This window comes from Cryptomeria japonica, chromosome 5 (genome assembly GCF_030272615.1).
Source record: "Cryptomeria japonica chromosome 5, Sugi_1.0, whole genome shotgun sequence".
In the NCBI taxonomy this organism is placed as follows: Eukaryota; Viridiplantae; Streptophyta; class Pinopsida; order Cupressales; family Cupressaceae; genus Cryptomeria; species Cryptomeria japonica.
This window is the reverse complement of record NC_081409.1, coordinates 378,566,987-378,584,952: the sequence shown is the minus strand read 5'-3', so window position 1 is coordinate 378,584,952 and position 17,966 is coordinate 378,566,987.

The window sequence follows — 17,966 nt, the reverse complement described above, 5'->3', positions numbered from 1 at the left end:
CCAAAAGCCGACAAAGTAGAATAACAAACCCCAAATACAAGAAGTGCATAGGAGATCGGGCAACCCGCAAATAGGACCACCCTAGGAGGTGGGGACAAGGGAGCCACGCCACTGTCCTAGGGGGATAGGGGCGCCATGCCATTATCCTAGGGGGTAGAAGGGTGCCACACCCCTGTCCTGCCCTATTTTGGGCCCCAGACAGGATACACAATAGCCACGAGACATAAAGGATAAAAGGAGAAGGGTTAGAAATGCAGAAATAGGCCTTGGTTAAGGAAAGAGATGATGTCGCCAAGGTGAGGACCCTGAATGTGGTTAAAATTGTAGGGGTTTCAATTTTATGACACTAGATTTAGCTCCCACTTTAGTAGGAGTATGGCATACGCCACTACTGCCGGTAATGTAGAAGAAAAGAGAGAGATAAAAATGAGGGATGTAGAGAAAAACCAAAAGGAGTATAAGACACCACTAAAATTGAGGAGAAAAAATCCACCAATATTAGGGTCTTAACTCACACCAACATATGCAAGAGCACACAAGACACACAAAACAAAGACAAAGCGCAAAAAGACACATGACAAGAACAAGATACAAGACAACAAACTAACTAGCTGAAGAGATCTCGAGCTCAGATGTGTCAACAACTAATCATGAAACAAAGACCAATTCCATCTCATAAAAAATGAGCGATCACATAAAAGAGAAAAGTTGACATCATCCATGAACTATCAATAGTAAAACTATGAGTTCATGAGAGGAAGAAGAGAGAGAACATGAATACACACTTTGGTGATCCATGAGAAGAAAAGAGAAGAAGAAAGAAACCATGGATATCTTGCCCCTAAAATTAGGTGATCCATGGAGATAAGGACATGGAAAATATTTCCCCTAGAGCCCATCTAGGTGATCCATGTAGAGAGAGAGAGAGAGTGAGAACTCCGTTAGTTCCACTCAACCTCATGCGTGTGTGTGCAAGTGAGGTTCGAAGCACCTCATAGGAGTCTATGCCTGGGTACGCTACAACCTGTATAGAATGTATAGTACAAGTGTTAAGAAAGGTGTGAGATCTTGCTCTGGTTCCGAGAATAATCACCCCACAGAAGAGAAAAGTGGCATCATCTCGCTCTAAGAGACTATGCTCTGGTTTCAAGAATGACCCACTATACAAATAGTGACGACATCTTTCTCTAAGAGGTTTCCCTCCGGTTCCAAGAATGTCTCACTGTACAAGACAAGAAGAAGTGAATAAATCTTGATCTAAGAGACCATGCTCTAGTTCTGAGAATGACCCACTGTACAAAAATTGATGACATATTGCTCTAAGAGGTTTCCCTTTGGTTCCAAGAATGTGCCACTATTCAACACATGAGAGAAGTATAGTACAAAGGAGCAGTGTGGGTGCCCCCCCTTAAGATTTCAACATAGTCTGATGTTGATATCTTAAGGAAAGTAGAACAAGGATGCCTACCTTTGTCACAAAGAAGACATCCTCCATGCAACAATGTCATAAATCCAAGCAAGAGAGGGAATACTCTTCAAGCTAGGATAAGATAGTTGAAAATAGATATCTTGTTGTAAGTGTAAAGGTGATCCTTGGAGGAGAAGAGATCTTTGTTCAAAAAGAGATCTACCCCCAAGAGGAGTTGTCTTAGACAAATATAACATCTTCTAGAACAAGAAAAGGAAAAAACAAGAATGCAATCCTTCCTCCTATTTCTAGGTGAAAGGGATTCTTGATGAGAGATAACTCATGTTTAGCACCCAGAGGGATGGTTGGATTTATCATAGATGTACATTACCAGGTGTAAAAGAGGTTGTAGTCAAGGATTAACACTTCTTGTATAAGAGAGAATCCGTAAGCCAATAACCAATAATTCTACACAAGGAAAGACATCCTATAATAGAACTCACACCATCCACTTAATAGGACAAAGTCAATCCCTAGAGAAAGAGAGAGAGAAGGATCATTTCCCCCCAACCTAATGGGACAATGAGAAGAGCTTACACAATCTACTAGAGAGAGATTAAACATAAGAAAATGTGCAATCAACTTACATGAGCACATGCAAGAAAAGACATTAGTAAATATAAAATACACATCTCAAGAAGTGGTAATCTTTGAAAGGAAGAGAGAAAAAACATTATATATTCCCCAAGGAAGATTAGTCATAAAAGAAAACCATTGTAAGAAATGATAATCACATATGAAAAATGCAGCCCCTAAAGGAAAATGATGCAAGGGAAAGGAGTGGACATCCTTTCCCCCCAAGTGAGGAGAACAAGGAGAAATATTACACATGTTCTGATGGTGATTAGTCTCAAGTGACATGTCGTCCAAGTGGAACAAAATCATCTCAAGGAAAGGATACACATATACTTCTCAAGAGACCATTCCCTGCTAAGGGGCATATCATTCTTGCGAATAATCAAAACCATAGAAGAGGTAAGATTTCCAAGAGAATGAAGAAAAGAGAAGAAGTGCAGTACTCATTAAAGATTCCCCTCTCCTAGCAAAGAGGAAAACCAAAGAACAATTATATGCTCACATAAGAATAAACCTATGCAAGAAAAGAGATCTAATAATAAATAATGCACAAATATAGAGATAAGTGTATAGAAAGAAGAAGAAAAAGGACTTCATGTTGCTGCCTCAAAGTATGTTAAAGTGAAACAATACCACCACTAATGATAAAGAGCCCCCATTACATGGGCTAATTATGCCATAAGGTGAAGAGAAACATGAAGGGAAAATAAATGCTAAGGCACTATGTTTTTACCAAGAGATACAACTATATTTGTTGTGAGACAAATGTTTGCAAGATCATATTGTAGTTGAACAAATTTCTTAAATGCATAACATTTTCCAAGAGAATGTGAATATAAATCATGAAAAATGCAATATTCAATACCTTTAACTTTCTTAAGAATTTTGTTTTTATTTTGAGGAGGAAAGGAAATGTTCTTGTCATATTTCAACTTCCAATAGATTCTTGTAGCTAATCTGTCAGGATGGTAAATATCATTGTGCCATGAAGAAGAGGGTTTGTTAGGAGAAGAAATTTCATTATCCACAATTCTAATTTTGCCACTATCTATTCCATCTTGAATAGATTTTTGAAAATAAGGGCAATCATCAACATTATGGTCATGGGTTTGATGAAAGGAACAAAAAAGACGCTTTGAAGAAGAAGCATTCTTGTGGGCTCTCTTGATTTGTTGTTTTTGAAGGTAATCTTGAAAGTTTTTAAGTCTAAGGAATTCGTCCATAGAAAGAGGGGTACCACTTCCTAGGCCTCTTGTAGTAGTTTGTGTAGGAGGATTTATAGGGACACAAATTCCATGCTCAAATTTCCCAATTCCTTGTCCTTTAAAACCTTGTTTTGTAATTATATGAAAGCCATGACTATAAGAATGCTGCAATTGACTAGATGGAGGAAGAAGATCATGAATTTCTTTGAAATCTGATGTGTAAGGAGTAAAAAAGGATTTGTAGATGAAGGAGGAGTATCATGTGGAATGAGAATCTCTTTGCCTTTATCAAGCTTATCCTTTTTGGAAGATTGGGGAAGAACATCTTCATCATCGAAAAGTTCATTTTTAATAATTTCTATGCGAGGAGAAAGGTCATGAATAAAATGCATGACATCATCCTCTCTACATAGACTTTGATGTTGAAGATAGGTCTTAGGATGATAAGGAGGATCTAAAGATGTAAGAATGTTGATGCTGTCATATTGCCCCCCTTTCTCAAGGGTGTGTTTAGAAGAAGAAGATGGATCCATATTACTTTCCAATGCTTTCTTTCTTGTAGAAATATCATTGGGTAAAGCATTAGATCTCATTTCTTTCACACAAGATACCCTAGGAGAGGTACAAGAGTTAGGATCTTTAGGTTTAGGATCTACAAAATCTTTAAGGTGATTAACATAGGAAATGCATGCTGTTAACAACATCACCATAATGCAACATAAATGATACATGAAAGCTTTGAGATCTAATAATTTGGAAATCCTAACAACACAATATGATCAAGTGTTATGAAGAAAGAGAAGCAATAAGAAATGGAAGAAACTCTTATCCAACACATGATAAATATATACAAAAATTAATGTAATCACATGCGAAAGAGAAAGTAAATCTAATTTATTAATTGCCATTAAAAGTCTCTTAAGTGAAATTTGAATTTGCTAGAAAAGCAAATCTAAAATTAGGACCTTTTTATGAAAATTAATTTTAAGATTTGAATTTGATGAATTTTGAATTTGTGTTTGACCTTAGAGAGTGTTAAAATTGATAAAGTACGCTGATTTTCTAGATTTGAGTAGAAAAATATAGTCAATTCCGTCTCTCGAAATTTCAGGAAAAAAGTCGAGGACCGTGGCAGGAATGCCCATGGTCTGACCAACTTTTTTCGAAATTTTCAGCGATGATAGAAATTATGATTTTAATGCGGAATCCAAAAAAATAGCCGATTTGGAGATGTCTAGATCGGTCAAAATTGCAGTCAAAGGTCGAAAATAGAAGAATCATAAAAATTAGGGTTTTATGATTTAACCACTGAATTTTTAGTATAAAGAGATAAATTTGAATTTTAACTTTGAAATAGAAATTAGATCTGAAACAAGTAATTAAAATTTTACACCTCGCAAGCTTAATTTTCTCAAAATGAAAAATTAGGGCTTTTATGCAATTAACCTCTAAAATTTGCGAATAGATTAAACTTGAAAATGAAAATTTGAAATTCAAATTGCAATTAATTAGATCTAATAATGAGAAATCAGAATTAATGTGTAGGACGTCGGGTTCACCAAAATGTAAAGTGGAAAATTAGATCCTAGTGACTCCCCACCTAGGAGAGAGAAAGGAAGCCACTAGGATGATTTTCACTTGGGAAGAACTTTACATTCAAAAGAGAGGTTGAATCCACTAGATCCAAATCCAAGAGAGACAAGGATCTGAATACTAAGTGGATTGCAAGTGGTTGATGTGTGACTTACCCTCTTTTGTAAATGAGAAAGTTGACTTGTCGACTATGTGGAAAAGAGAGAGGAAATGAGTGAAATGAAGTGCTACCAGTTCGGGATCACATTGTAACTTTGGATCTAAGATAATTAAACTGATGTGGATCTTCCCTGCAAATTTGGAGAAAAGTTGTCGAGACCATGGCGGGAATGTACATGGCCTGCCACAAAATCTGCGAAACGAAAAGGGTTCTTTCATCTCTGCAAATGAAGCCCAAACGTGCAATTATAGCTACACACCTGCAACCTACACACTTAAAAGAGAAGAAAGGGGGATTATGGATAGGGGTTTGCCTTAGTCAAACCTCGGTTGAGAAATCAACCTAGAAAGAAAGTAATTGCAAATGCTTGAATGTAAACAATGGAGATGTATACCTTGTAGATCTGCTACTTGTTGATGATGATTGCTTTGCTTCTTGAATGCAACCACAAATGTTGTATAAAATGGCATGCAACATGACAAAAACCCTAACACACACATGCTTGCAATTGAATGTTATAATTTTGCTCCTATGGATGAATGAAGAAGACTTGAATGCTTGATGATGACCTTGAAATCTTGTATCTTCTCCTTATGCTCTCTATCTGTCTATGCACTATCCATCCATCTATCCTCTGTCCTATATCCCCCTTGAATGAGTATATTTAATTTCCTTTTATACATGCCTCAAGGATTAAATTTCAACCACCGAAGGCCGACAAAGTAGAATAACAAATCCCAAAGACAAGAAGTGCATAGGAGATCAGGCAACCCACAAATAGGACCACCCTAGGAAGGTGGGGACAGGGGCGCCATGCCGCTATCCTAGGGGGACAGGGGCGCCACACCCTTGTCCTAGAGGGGATGAGGGCACCACACCCCTTTCCCACCCTATTTTGGGCCCTAGACAGGATACAAAGCAGTCACAAGACATAAAGGAGAAAAGGAGAAGGGTTAGAAATGCAGAAATAGGTCTTGATTAAGGAAGGAGATGTTGTCGCCAAGGTGAGGAGCCCAAATGTGGTTAAAATTGTAGGGGTTGCAATTTTATGACACTACACTAAGCTATGACTTACTTATTTGTTATATATGATATTCTTGGTTTAGAGTACATGGGTGTTATTTTCATAACTTAGACTCTTGATAGGCTTGTTAACTAGTTTCCTCAGGTTGATCCGAAGTATAAGGATAGAGGTAATGTGGAATGGAGAAAAATGGACCAAGGATGGATCAAAATTTATTTTGATAAGGCATCAAAAGGAAATTTGGGCCCATCAATGGCTAGATATGTGGTCCGTAATTGGAAGGGTGATATTCTTTCCCTAGGCATGAGATGGATTCCATTAGGGATGAATAATGAAGTTGAAATCCAAGCTAGATTATGGGAAGTGAGAATGGATAAATAAATATTATTTTCCAACTTGCATCTTGAATGGGATTCACTAGTAATTGTTAATGCGTTAATTAAGGGGGAGTCGATATCATGGAAACTAGATAAATTTATAATTAATAATAAATGAAATTAAAGATTTTGAAAATTATCAAATCTCAAATACCCTACAGGAGGGTAGTATTATTGCAGACACTGTCCAAGGTAGGGATATCATTAAATTTCATGCAAGGAGAGGAGATATGTGAAGATTTTTTAGGGACTAAGTTGGTGTACAAAGATGAACATACACCTAGTGTTTATGAAAAAATGACGAAAAAGTACTGACCATTATGGGTGATGCATTATTTAAGTAGACCGTGCATTGGTTATTGTTTTAAACTAAGTTGAAAGGATTGCGAGTGAAGTATGCAGGAGTTGGAGAGTTGGTGCAGAGTCGAGAGGATGGAGGCGAATTTTTTACTATTTTCGTCTAAACAACAATTGTCCTTTTTGAGTAAAATTATTGAGAAGAGAATGTGTGGCATTTTCAAACAAAAGGACCCCATTTTTCTTCAAATTCTAGAAATTTTTCTTGGGGAGGACTTTGTGAAATCAAAATTTAGGTTTTGCACCAATGTTGATATTGATTCTATGGTGGCTGCTTGGGGTTTGGAACTGGGTACTAAGGAGGAGGTGGAGTGGGTGCTCTATGCCTATGTATCAAAGGTATATCTATTTAGGTTGAAATCACTTCTCACAAGAGCCATACCAGGGAAAGGCTTGCAAGGGAATGTGAGTGAAGGTGTTTTCACTAGTGAAGAGAGTGTAGAACTCAAGCCTTTCATGTTGTGGAGGGACAATGAAAATAGAGGAGAGAAGTGAGAGGATGCCCTAGTTGGCTAGGAGAGATTGAAAGAGTTCATGCGGGAGAAGGAGATCGAATAGTGGATGACCTAGGAGGATAAAAAGAAACAAGGCCATCAAGGCTTGAATTTCAACCCTAAAGATTACTTGGATAATGGCCCAAGTAAGCCAAAGCTATAAGCTTCCCAGTGAATGGCGCTAGGTTGGGGATAGAGCTAGTATTTTTTGTCCTTGTTTTATAAGCCCTCAAATTTGTAATGCAGGCAAGGTTTCTGAAAATACATGATATGTATATAGTGGGAGTAGTTCGAGGGGTAGTGTATTAGAAATTCATGGTTTTATGTAAACCATTTTGCACCAGGGTCAAATGTTAATGGAAAAAATGCTAGGATTCCCACAGATACCGAGAGGGGGGGGTGAATCAGTATCTAACCGGTAATAAGAATTTCTTAAGTTAAAACATGCAGAACATAAATAATAGTGTACCAGTATGCAAGAATTAATGCAATAAACAGAATAAAAAATATCCACATGAAAAGAACACCATAACACAAGATGTTTAATGAGGAAACCCAGTGTGGGAAAAACCTCGGTGGGATTTGTGACCCACAATATTCACTCACTAGCCAATAAGAGAATATTACTTACAATAGGGGCCTGCACATGCAGGAAGGCCAACTGCCTAGAGCTTACCGCTCAATGGGAAGTCACACTAACTTACAACAAGGATTATACTAATCCAATGACTTGTACTACTTTACAATAGCATCTCTAATGCCAGATTTAGTACTAGTTCTTTCTCTGTTCTTTACATATACCCTTGACCTATAATTCACACATTAGGTCTGCCTAATAATTTTCTTTATGCTCGCTACATTACCTCATTAAATGTCTACAATGATCTCCTTTATATACAAGAGTCATTTTACAATTTGCCAAGTCGGCTTACAATAATAAACAAAATATTACATAACAAAAATCCTGTCGGCCTCTATGTCGGTATACATGTTTTCTTCTGTGCTGGCGCCGGTGCTGGTGTACTGTCTTGCCTATGTAATGCTTTGCCGGTATGATGTCTTGCCGGTGCCATAGGATTGCAAGGTTGCCATCAATGACAAAACCTTCAATCACATACAATGTCTCATTGGAGTGTCCATATGCCAACAATCTCCCCCTTTGGCATTGATGGCAACATTCATGAGAAATTTCAAAAAGTGTCCAAAATATGTAGTCAAAAAAGTTGGGCTCCCCTTGAGCATATGATTCCTATCTTTGAACTTTCTCATCCTACTACTCCCCCTTTGGCATCAATGATAAAGGTTGTCAAGATGTTAGTAGAGTTTGTAGTTATATCTTATCCTTATCCTCAACCCTGTAGCTGGGTAGTTATTATCTGAAAAAGATCTCCCAAAATTAAGTTTATACTATCCATAAACTTTTTACTATCTTTTATTGTTGTTTTAGTCCTCTTCACTGTACCGGTGAGATGCTGCAAATGCTCCGCCGGTGTTTTGCTTCCCTGTTCTAATGCCTCTGAGATTTCCTTCCGTAGAGATGCTAAATAGTCTAATCTTGGACTCAGTTTAGATCTCAAGTGTTTTGCCTTGTTTATTATTCTTTCTTTTTCTCTTTCCAGTTTGAGCAATTCTTCCTCAAAATTTGCTAACTTTTCTTCAAAAACTGATAATGAATCCGGTGAGTTAACAAAGTTGTCTGCAAGCTTATTTATCTCATCTCGTGTCTTGCTTATTTTCTTGTCAATATCTATAGTCAAAAATTTTGTTTTGCATGTATCTTTATATAGATTTTTGTATTCTTTCAACAAACTACATAGTTCCGGTAGAAGTGTGTCAAAGTCTCTGTTACACTTCTTTATTTCTTCATCAAAGAATTTCTGTTTCTCTTTTTTAACCTTGTCCTTTACTGATTCTTCCTTTATTTTCTCAATATTTCCAAAAATATATTTACATAATGTGTCCAATTGTCCTAAAGAATCTTTATTATCTATGTTACATTTAGGAGCAATTATCTTCAAAATTGGTATTGAATCATCTATTGCTTTATAAGCCTGTGAACTGCAGTCAGTTATTTTCTTGATGGAGTCAAGTAATACCTCAGTCACATTTGTTGACTTGAATGTTGATGATGACCCATCAATCTGAGTGCCGGTGGAAACCATGCTTGTATTGACCTCTGGCAGGTCAGTTTGTGTCTGCATTTCTTTTAGCACTGGTTTTCCTGCTTCACTACTTACCGGTGGCACTGTTTCCTAGAGAACTTGTTCCAGAGCCTTTAGCTCTATTGGTTTCTCTGTATGTTCCTTAGATTGTATCTTTTTCCCTGTATCCTCTCTTGGTTTCTCTATTTCTCCTGTTACCAGAGGCTCATTACCCATATCTGACTTGTCAGTTGTATCTTTATCAACTATTATGTTGATCTTTTGGGTATCAACATTTACAGTGTATAGGACTTCAGAATTAGGATTGCTATCCTCTACATCCATACTTTTTGCTGCCGGTTGGTCTTCAGTGGTTGTAATTTTCACAGGTGGGGGCAGGTTGTCTTTAACCTTTATGCTTGGTGGTCCACCAACTTTGCCTTTCCCCTTGTCCCTATCCTTCTGATATACCTTTATAGGTTTAGGGTTCCTGTATTCTTCTTGTTTTTCCTTGTCAACTGGGAATATATCCCAACCATCTTCTGTTTCCTCTATTACTTTAGTAACTCTTCCTACCATTAGTGAAATATGCCGGTGTGCAGTAGAGAATACTGACCAGTTTGCTTGAGCAATCAAATCATCAATTTCCTTGGGAGAGTTTACCGGATATACAACAAGTAGCTTTTCTATTTTTATTTTCTTATCTAATTCAATCACTACTTGCCTTCTAGCCTCAAGTCTTTTGTACAAATCATTAGGAATTTCATTGACTACTTCCATGAAAAACTTCTTGTACATGTCCATATGCAGTATCACACTTTCCTCAACTTGCCCTTTCTCATCAACAGATAGAGTGTCATAAATTTTCTCTATGTTTTTCAGTTTTTTCCTTCCTTTGTGATTTCATTTAACAATATATCTAGAGGTGCCAAGTCACTGTTTGTCCTTTTCTTTTTCTTTGGTGTTAGCTTCTTCTTAGGTGTGACCTTTCTAACCGGAGATCTCACTGCTTGTTGCTTCTGCCTTGTCCTTCTAGGTGAAGGAGTGGTTGCCAGTGAGGGATCTCTTTTTCTAACAACTCTTTTAAAAGTTGCTGGCTTGTCACTTTCTGAAGAAGTACCTATCGGTGATAGATGAGTTTCAGGTTGTGGAGTTGCCAACTAATCTTCTGTTATGCCAGTTTTCTTTAATATATCTTCCTTAATGGCCTTTGCTTGTCTGGATCCTTTCCTCACAAATGCCTCAACCTTCTTTACTCTTTTCTTAGATTGTATTTGGCTTTCTATGGTCTTAGCACTACCAAATACTTCTTCCTTAGGTTCTTTGGGGGCTTCCAGAAGTGCTTTAGCATAAGTTTCAATTATGTGATCATCTATCTCATAGCCCATTTCGGTTACCCAAATTGTCCTTGGGATGACTGCTTCCATCCATATTTCATCTTTCTTAGTAATAAAGCATATATCATCTTTGTATTTGTCTACTATTTTATGAGATAACCTTATTCTTTTCTTCATTTTTGTCTTCAATGCTTGGAAAAAGTCATGGATATTGTTCTCCTTGTTCTCACCCATGTTATTGAGAAATTCTGTCAATTGTTTTCCTACCGGTATGTCATATCCTAGTTCTTTATATCCTATATCGGGAACCTGTTTTGTTATGTGAAGCATTAGGCATACTAATAGATTTCCAAATCTGAAAGTTCCTTTCTTATCCTTCTTTATCTTTCCAAGGTTGTCTATCAGTTCATCTTTTAACCATTCACAGATGTCAATTTTTGCATTGTCTGTTACCATATCATAAGCACTCTTAATGCATAAACTTGAAACTGAGTTAAGTCTATTAGCATGAGTGGCTTTGTAACCTAATATCATACTTATGAACCTCCAATTGATATCTTTTACATCATTAACCCTTAGAGATCTCTTATCGAATGTTGCACCTGTTAGGTCTATAACTAAATCATTGGAAACTTTCTTGTTTTTATCTGGTCTCTTACCGATAGTCGGTAACCCTGTGACAACTTTTACAACTTCCTTGGTGATCTTATGAATTGCATCTAACAAGAAAAGTTCTCAATGAACTCTTCTTAACACTATCCTAATCACATCCTTAGGAAATTCAGGAATGCTAAGGATTTCTGTGAATCCTAGGGTTTCAATAACCTTGTGTTCAGCTTTAACATTGCCGGTATCATCACATATCATGGTTTTATACATGGTTTTGATTTCCTCATCTCCTAATTCTTCAATGTTGCAGTGGATGTACATTCTAGGGTCTTCAGCATATACAACACCTTTAGGGATTTGAGAAAATGCACCTAAGGTATCATCCTTCTTTGCTATCTCGGGGACTAACTGAAATATGGGCCTAGGTCTTTTAATTACTTCAACAACAGTAGGGTTCACTATGTATTCAATTGCAAAGGTGGATGCCACGATTAAATACCTTTTTCTGTCTTGAATGGATGATTGCTTGGAGTGTGCTTGCTTCTTGCTTGAAATGCCTTAGCTTGGAGTCTTCGCGCTCTCTGAAAATTTAAAAACTTGGTGAAGTGAAATGGAGCCAAAACTTTACTTTTATAATGTCTTATTGCCATCTACCACATTAATTGCATGACGGTTAAGTATTCACATAACATTGTTTGCCGGTAATAAGTAATTTTCAACTTCTTATCTCTAACTGAGGGAATAATAGCACATGTGTCATTAGATTGCCAAACCCTGAAGGAAATTTTCTTCAATTAGATGAAGAACTTCCTACCGGTGGAGCACTTCTCTGTCCTACCGGTGAAGCATCACTCTGTCCTTTTGGTGAAGCATTTGTTGGTTCTACCAGTGGAGGAGTATTCCCAATATTTAGATCAGTTTTTCTAATCTATTGCTTTGAGAATTCTTGCTTAACCTCTTCAACTTGTTCTTTACCTTTCAAGCTAGCACTTTTGTTGTCTACCAGTGTACCTTTACTTCTACAAAATTTAGCAATATGCCCAATCTTGTTACATGCATAACAAGTTACATTATTTTTCTGAATAGCTTTCCCATAACCTATGCCGGTTTGTGTTTTGCATTGATTAGATAAATGTCCAAATCTTCCACAAACATAACATCTCACATTCATTCTGCAGTTTTCAGAGTTGTGACCAACTTTGTTGCATTTTGAACATTGACCGGTGGGTGTATTGATATTCTGATAATTCTTAGATCTACATTCATTTTCTCTATGACCATACTTATTACAGTTAAAGCATCTTCCATTGAATTTATAAGTATTAGGTTGTCTTACCGGTTTGCTGTGTTCCTGAGTATTTGCAGTACTGGAGCTTTCACCAACTTCAAAGCCAATTCCAAAAGTGTCACCTTTAGGTTTTTGATTTTTCAACAAGGTGCCAAGTTCCTCTGAGCTTTTCTTGAATTTTTCTTTATGTTGATTTACAATTTCTAGTTCCCTTTCCAAGATTTCTTTTTGTCTCATCAGTTCATTTGAGTCATTCTGAGTATGCATCAGATCTGTCTTCAACATGTCATTTTCATAGCTAAGTCTTGTGTTCTCATTTGCTGCATCACTTAGTCTTCTGGTCAATTCTTCTTCATTCTTCTTTCTATCCTCAATCTCTTTGCAAAATCTCATAGTCATATCCTGCATTTCATTTTTTGTTGTCATGTTCTCTTGTTTCAGCTTGCTTATCTGATCATTAAGTGATTCCTTTTCATCATTCTTATTTTGTAATTTTTCACAAAGTTCTCTTCTCTTATTTCTTGCAACAGTAAGATTTTCTTGAAGTGCCTGAATGATATCCTGAGCTGCTCTTAAATCATCTTCTAATTTGATATTTTTCAACTTCTCTGCATCATAGTCTGTAAGAGCTCCTTCAAGTTGCTTCATCAGATTTTCCATCTTTACCGGTGTTAAGATCTTCCTCAAGTTGTTAGGCTTCTGAAAATAGAGGACCAGGCTCTGATACCAATTGTTAGGATTCCCACAGATACTGAGAGGGGGGGGGGGTGAATCAATATCTAACCAGTAATAAGAATTTCTTAAGTTAAAACATGCAGAACATAAAATAACAGTGTACCAGTATGCAAGAATTAATGCAATAAACAAAATTAGAAATATCCACATGAAAAGAACACCATAACAAAAGATGTTTAATGAGAAAACCCGGTGTGGGAAAAACCTCGGTGGGATTTGTGACCCACAATATTCACTCACTGGCCAATAAGAGAATATTACTTACAATAGGGGCCTGCACATGCAGGAAGGCCAACTGCCTAGAGCTTACTGCTCAATGGTAAATCGCATTGACTTACAACAAGGACTATACTAATCCAATGACTTGTACTGCTTTACAATAGCATCTCCAATGCCAGATTTAGTACCGGTTCTTGCTTTGTTCTTTACATATACCCTTGACCTATAATTTGCACATTAGGTTTGCCTAATAATTTTCTTTATGCTTGCTACATTACCTCATTAAATGTCTACAATGATCTCCTTTATATACAAGAGTCATTTTACAATTTGCCAAGTCAGCTTACAATAATAAACAAAATATTACATAACAAAAATCCTGTTGGCCTCTATGTCGGTATACATGTTTTCTTCTGTGCTGGTGCCGATGCCGGTGTACTATCTTGCTTGTGTAATGCTTTGCCGATATGATGTCTTGCTGGTGCCATAGGATTGCAAGGTTGCCATCAATGAAAAAACCTTCAATCACATACAATGTCTCATTGGAGTGTCCATATGCCAACAAAAATTAGTGAATATTTTTTGTACAATGTAAATGGTAGATTTATGTATACGATTTAAGAGTGGTTCAGGGGGTGGTGGGCCTGTAGGGTATTTTTTTTATAGTCATGATGGTTTTTGGACAAGAGATGACATGGAATATAATATGTAATCATTTATTTTTATTAATAATAAAAATCATATATTATCGATCAAAAAAGAAACTTAGACTCCTAATAATTTCTAATTATTGTCTAAGAATGATACATTTTCTTTCGAGGGAAAATATGTTTATTGTTCAATCTATTATCTTATATTAAATGAATAAATATTTGAAAATCTCAAATCATCACGAAGAGTTCCCATATTATGATCTTATAAATTATATCTATCTATAAATTTAGTAGTGATTTGAAGTAATCTAATAGACATAAGTATTGTGATCAACTTTCTTATGAGATTATAATTATTGTGGTACATTATAATAATTGTGATTGTCTTTCTTACATGAAATTATAATTACTGTTGTATTATAATTGGCATTTTGTGCTTTTTCTTCTCATGTTTTATATTGACTACCATAACATAACACTTTTCACTAACATAACAATAATCTTCATATGCCTTCTTGTGGCTCTTCTTATCAAATATTTGAGCAACATCTTCAAGCGATTTGATTTGATCAGATGCATCTGCAACTAACTGACCAAGTTTGCTGATAGGAGTAGGAAGATGTGCGACAAAGGTTTCCGGTAGTAATCCAGACAAAATTTCTACTGCATTTTGGATTGTCTCTGCCTCAATTCTTTGCTCTTTCAATCTCTTCTTGTATGCATGAGATTGCATAACATTAGCGATATTCATCATTTCAGATGCACTCAAGGTATTCATGTCAATAGGTCCTGCAATACTTAAAGAGTCTTCATCATCATCATCAAGTAGTTCTGGCTTTGTCGATTTAGGGGGTGTACTCTTAATGATGGCTCTTTCTATGTTCTTCTCCGCTGTATCTTTTGTTTGCTGAGTAATAGCTTCCTTAGTAGACTCCTTTTGAGTAGTCTCAATGAATGATGGAGATTGAGGTTTCTCCAGTTGTTCAGTTGCCGGTTCACTGACCTCTTTTAGTTGATTACCTGGTTGATCACTTGATGTAACCTGTACTTCTATGATTGTAGGAGGATCCATATCTGGTGCAGTAATGTCTCCAGATAGGTCTATTGTGTCCTGAATATCTTCATAAACAAGAATAATGGAATCATCCTATTGGAAATATAGCATTATAACAGACAATGAAGGATTGTTGACATTTCATAAGAATATTGAGAAGGTTGTTGATGATTATGGATATAACTGATTAAGGATGTTTACTGTCTTGATATTATTATTTTGTCATTTATGTCAAGAAATTGATTTTCTAACTCAGCATGATGTTGCCATATCTTGAGAAGTATGATTTGAAGAATATAAAGATGTCGGTAAAAGACACATAAAGATTATGATGAATAAGGGGATGAATAAGGTATTCAATGGGCAACTATTACTAAGTCAGACAATAATGAGATCATGATGTTTAGATTGTTTTAACATCATACATATGTTGTAAATTGTAAGGTTAATACTATACTATGTTATCAAGCAAAGAACCTAGTCGGTAAACCCTAAGGAACCTAGTTGGTAAACCCTAAGGTTATCGCTATCGGTTAATGAAGACATAATGTGTACCAAGTGAAGTTTAGTATTCACCGAGTTGTAACCAAGTTGTAACCGAGCTATAACATAATGCATTAAATGGTTACATGCATTATTTAATGAAGGAAGCTGATGAGTTGGAATTGATTAAATGATTGGTATGCCATAAATATAGTTTGTTAATGAATCTATGGCAAAGGAAAGTCAACATGAAGATCTATAGTTCAGATTGAACCGCAATACCCTGGCACAAGTTCCAAGAAATATATGCAATTTCCTAGGCGGGGTAAAACATTTTCAGATCGAAAGATGCATTGAACCTGGACAAGATTGAAGATCTGATGGCTATGATTGATCATGGGAAATGTGATCAAGGAGATTAAGTGGTTAGCTAATTGTTTATAAATAGGAAACTATTGATAAACAATGTATGTGGGCACGTGTATGCATATGGATGCTACATAATGATTACCGAGCACTGAAGCATGAAGACCTGTTTGAATAACAGAGTATAGAAGCCCAACAGATGGACAAGATTAGTTCTATGTCTAGATTGTATTGAACAAATAAGAATCTGCTTTAGCATTTTAGATGTGAAGTTTCAGATAGATTTATTACTGTTATTTTGTGAAAGTGATAGAAAATCTTTTAACCGAGTGGACTTAACAGTCTTATTTGTAAAACCCTCTAGCAAGGTGACATTTTGATTGAGTGTTTGAAATCCTTTAACAAGGTCACTTCTAACAAGGTGAAGATCCTAACAGATCTGAGGGAAATCCCTTAACCAGGTCACATCTAGCAATGTGTTTGTAATCTTTAACAGGATTTTCTTTTAACCGAGCATACTCTAGAAGAGTATATTTCTTAGTGGGTCCGAAATCCCACAGTGGTGGTTTTTCCCTATTTGGGTTTCCACGTTAAATCTGGTGTTATGAGGTTTATGATGTTTATATGCTTTTGAGTTTGCATGTTTAACAGTTTTGGTTGTATTACTAAAGTATATGTTACTGAGGTTGAATCTGATGTTTTTATGGAAGATTAAGTTTGTATGATTCACCCCCCCCTCTCATCTTGTTGGCTATTGGATTTGTACTTACATTAAGTATCAGAACTATCAAATGGTATCAGAGCTTTGGACTCTAGTAGAAAATTTTAAAGGCACTTGAGTTAAAGATCCAAAGATGTATAAGAGGGATGCACCGAAGCTGAACAAGTCAAGTTTCTCTACATGGCAGAAAAGGATGAAGCTGCATCTATCAGGAGTTGGAGAATATGCTATATACTATCTGGAGAATGATTTTGTTACACCGAGCACCTATCCTTTGACTATGGAAGAGATAAAGGCAAAGCAAGAACATATTCAAGCAATGATTGAAATAACATCCACATTGACCGACTCAGAGTTAATGATCTAGAAGGTTGCAATGATGCAAAGGCAATATGGGATAAGCTCATATCAGTGTATGGAGGAGATGAACATGTTCAAAGAGCAAAAGTAGATAGTCAAAGAGGACAACTTGAATCTATGAGGATGAATGAAGGTGAGAACATAACTTAGTACAGTACAAGACTAAAGGAGATTGTCAATCAAATCAAAGGAGCAGGTGGAACTATTGAAGAAAAGGATATAACAAGTAAGTTGTTGAGAACCCTTCTACCAGCTTATGCAATCTGAGTCTCTGCAATCAATGAATTGAGGTCTGTACCTAATATGCCAGTTTCTTTAGATGCTACTATTGGTGAGCTACATGCATTTGAATTAAGTAACTTTGATAACAGTGGATCTTCGGTAAATAAAGTTGAATCTACATTTAGTTCTTTACATCTTGATGAATCTAATGATTACAATGAAAGAAAGTATAAGTAATCTGAAGGAGATCACAGTGGAGCAAGTGAAAGATTTCATAAGAACATGGAAGAAGTACACAAACTGTATGAGAAAATCAGAAAGCAAGAAGAGTTTGAAGCACTATTAGCCAGAAGGTTACCGAGAGGCAAAGGTAAGTATAAAGGAAAACTACCTTTGAAATGTTTTCATTGTGATAAGATAGGACATATAGCTTCTAACTATCTTGATAAAGACTCTACGAAAAAGAGAGATTATCGAGATGACAGACAGAAAGATAACCATTACAGAAGACACCGAGACTTCAG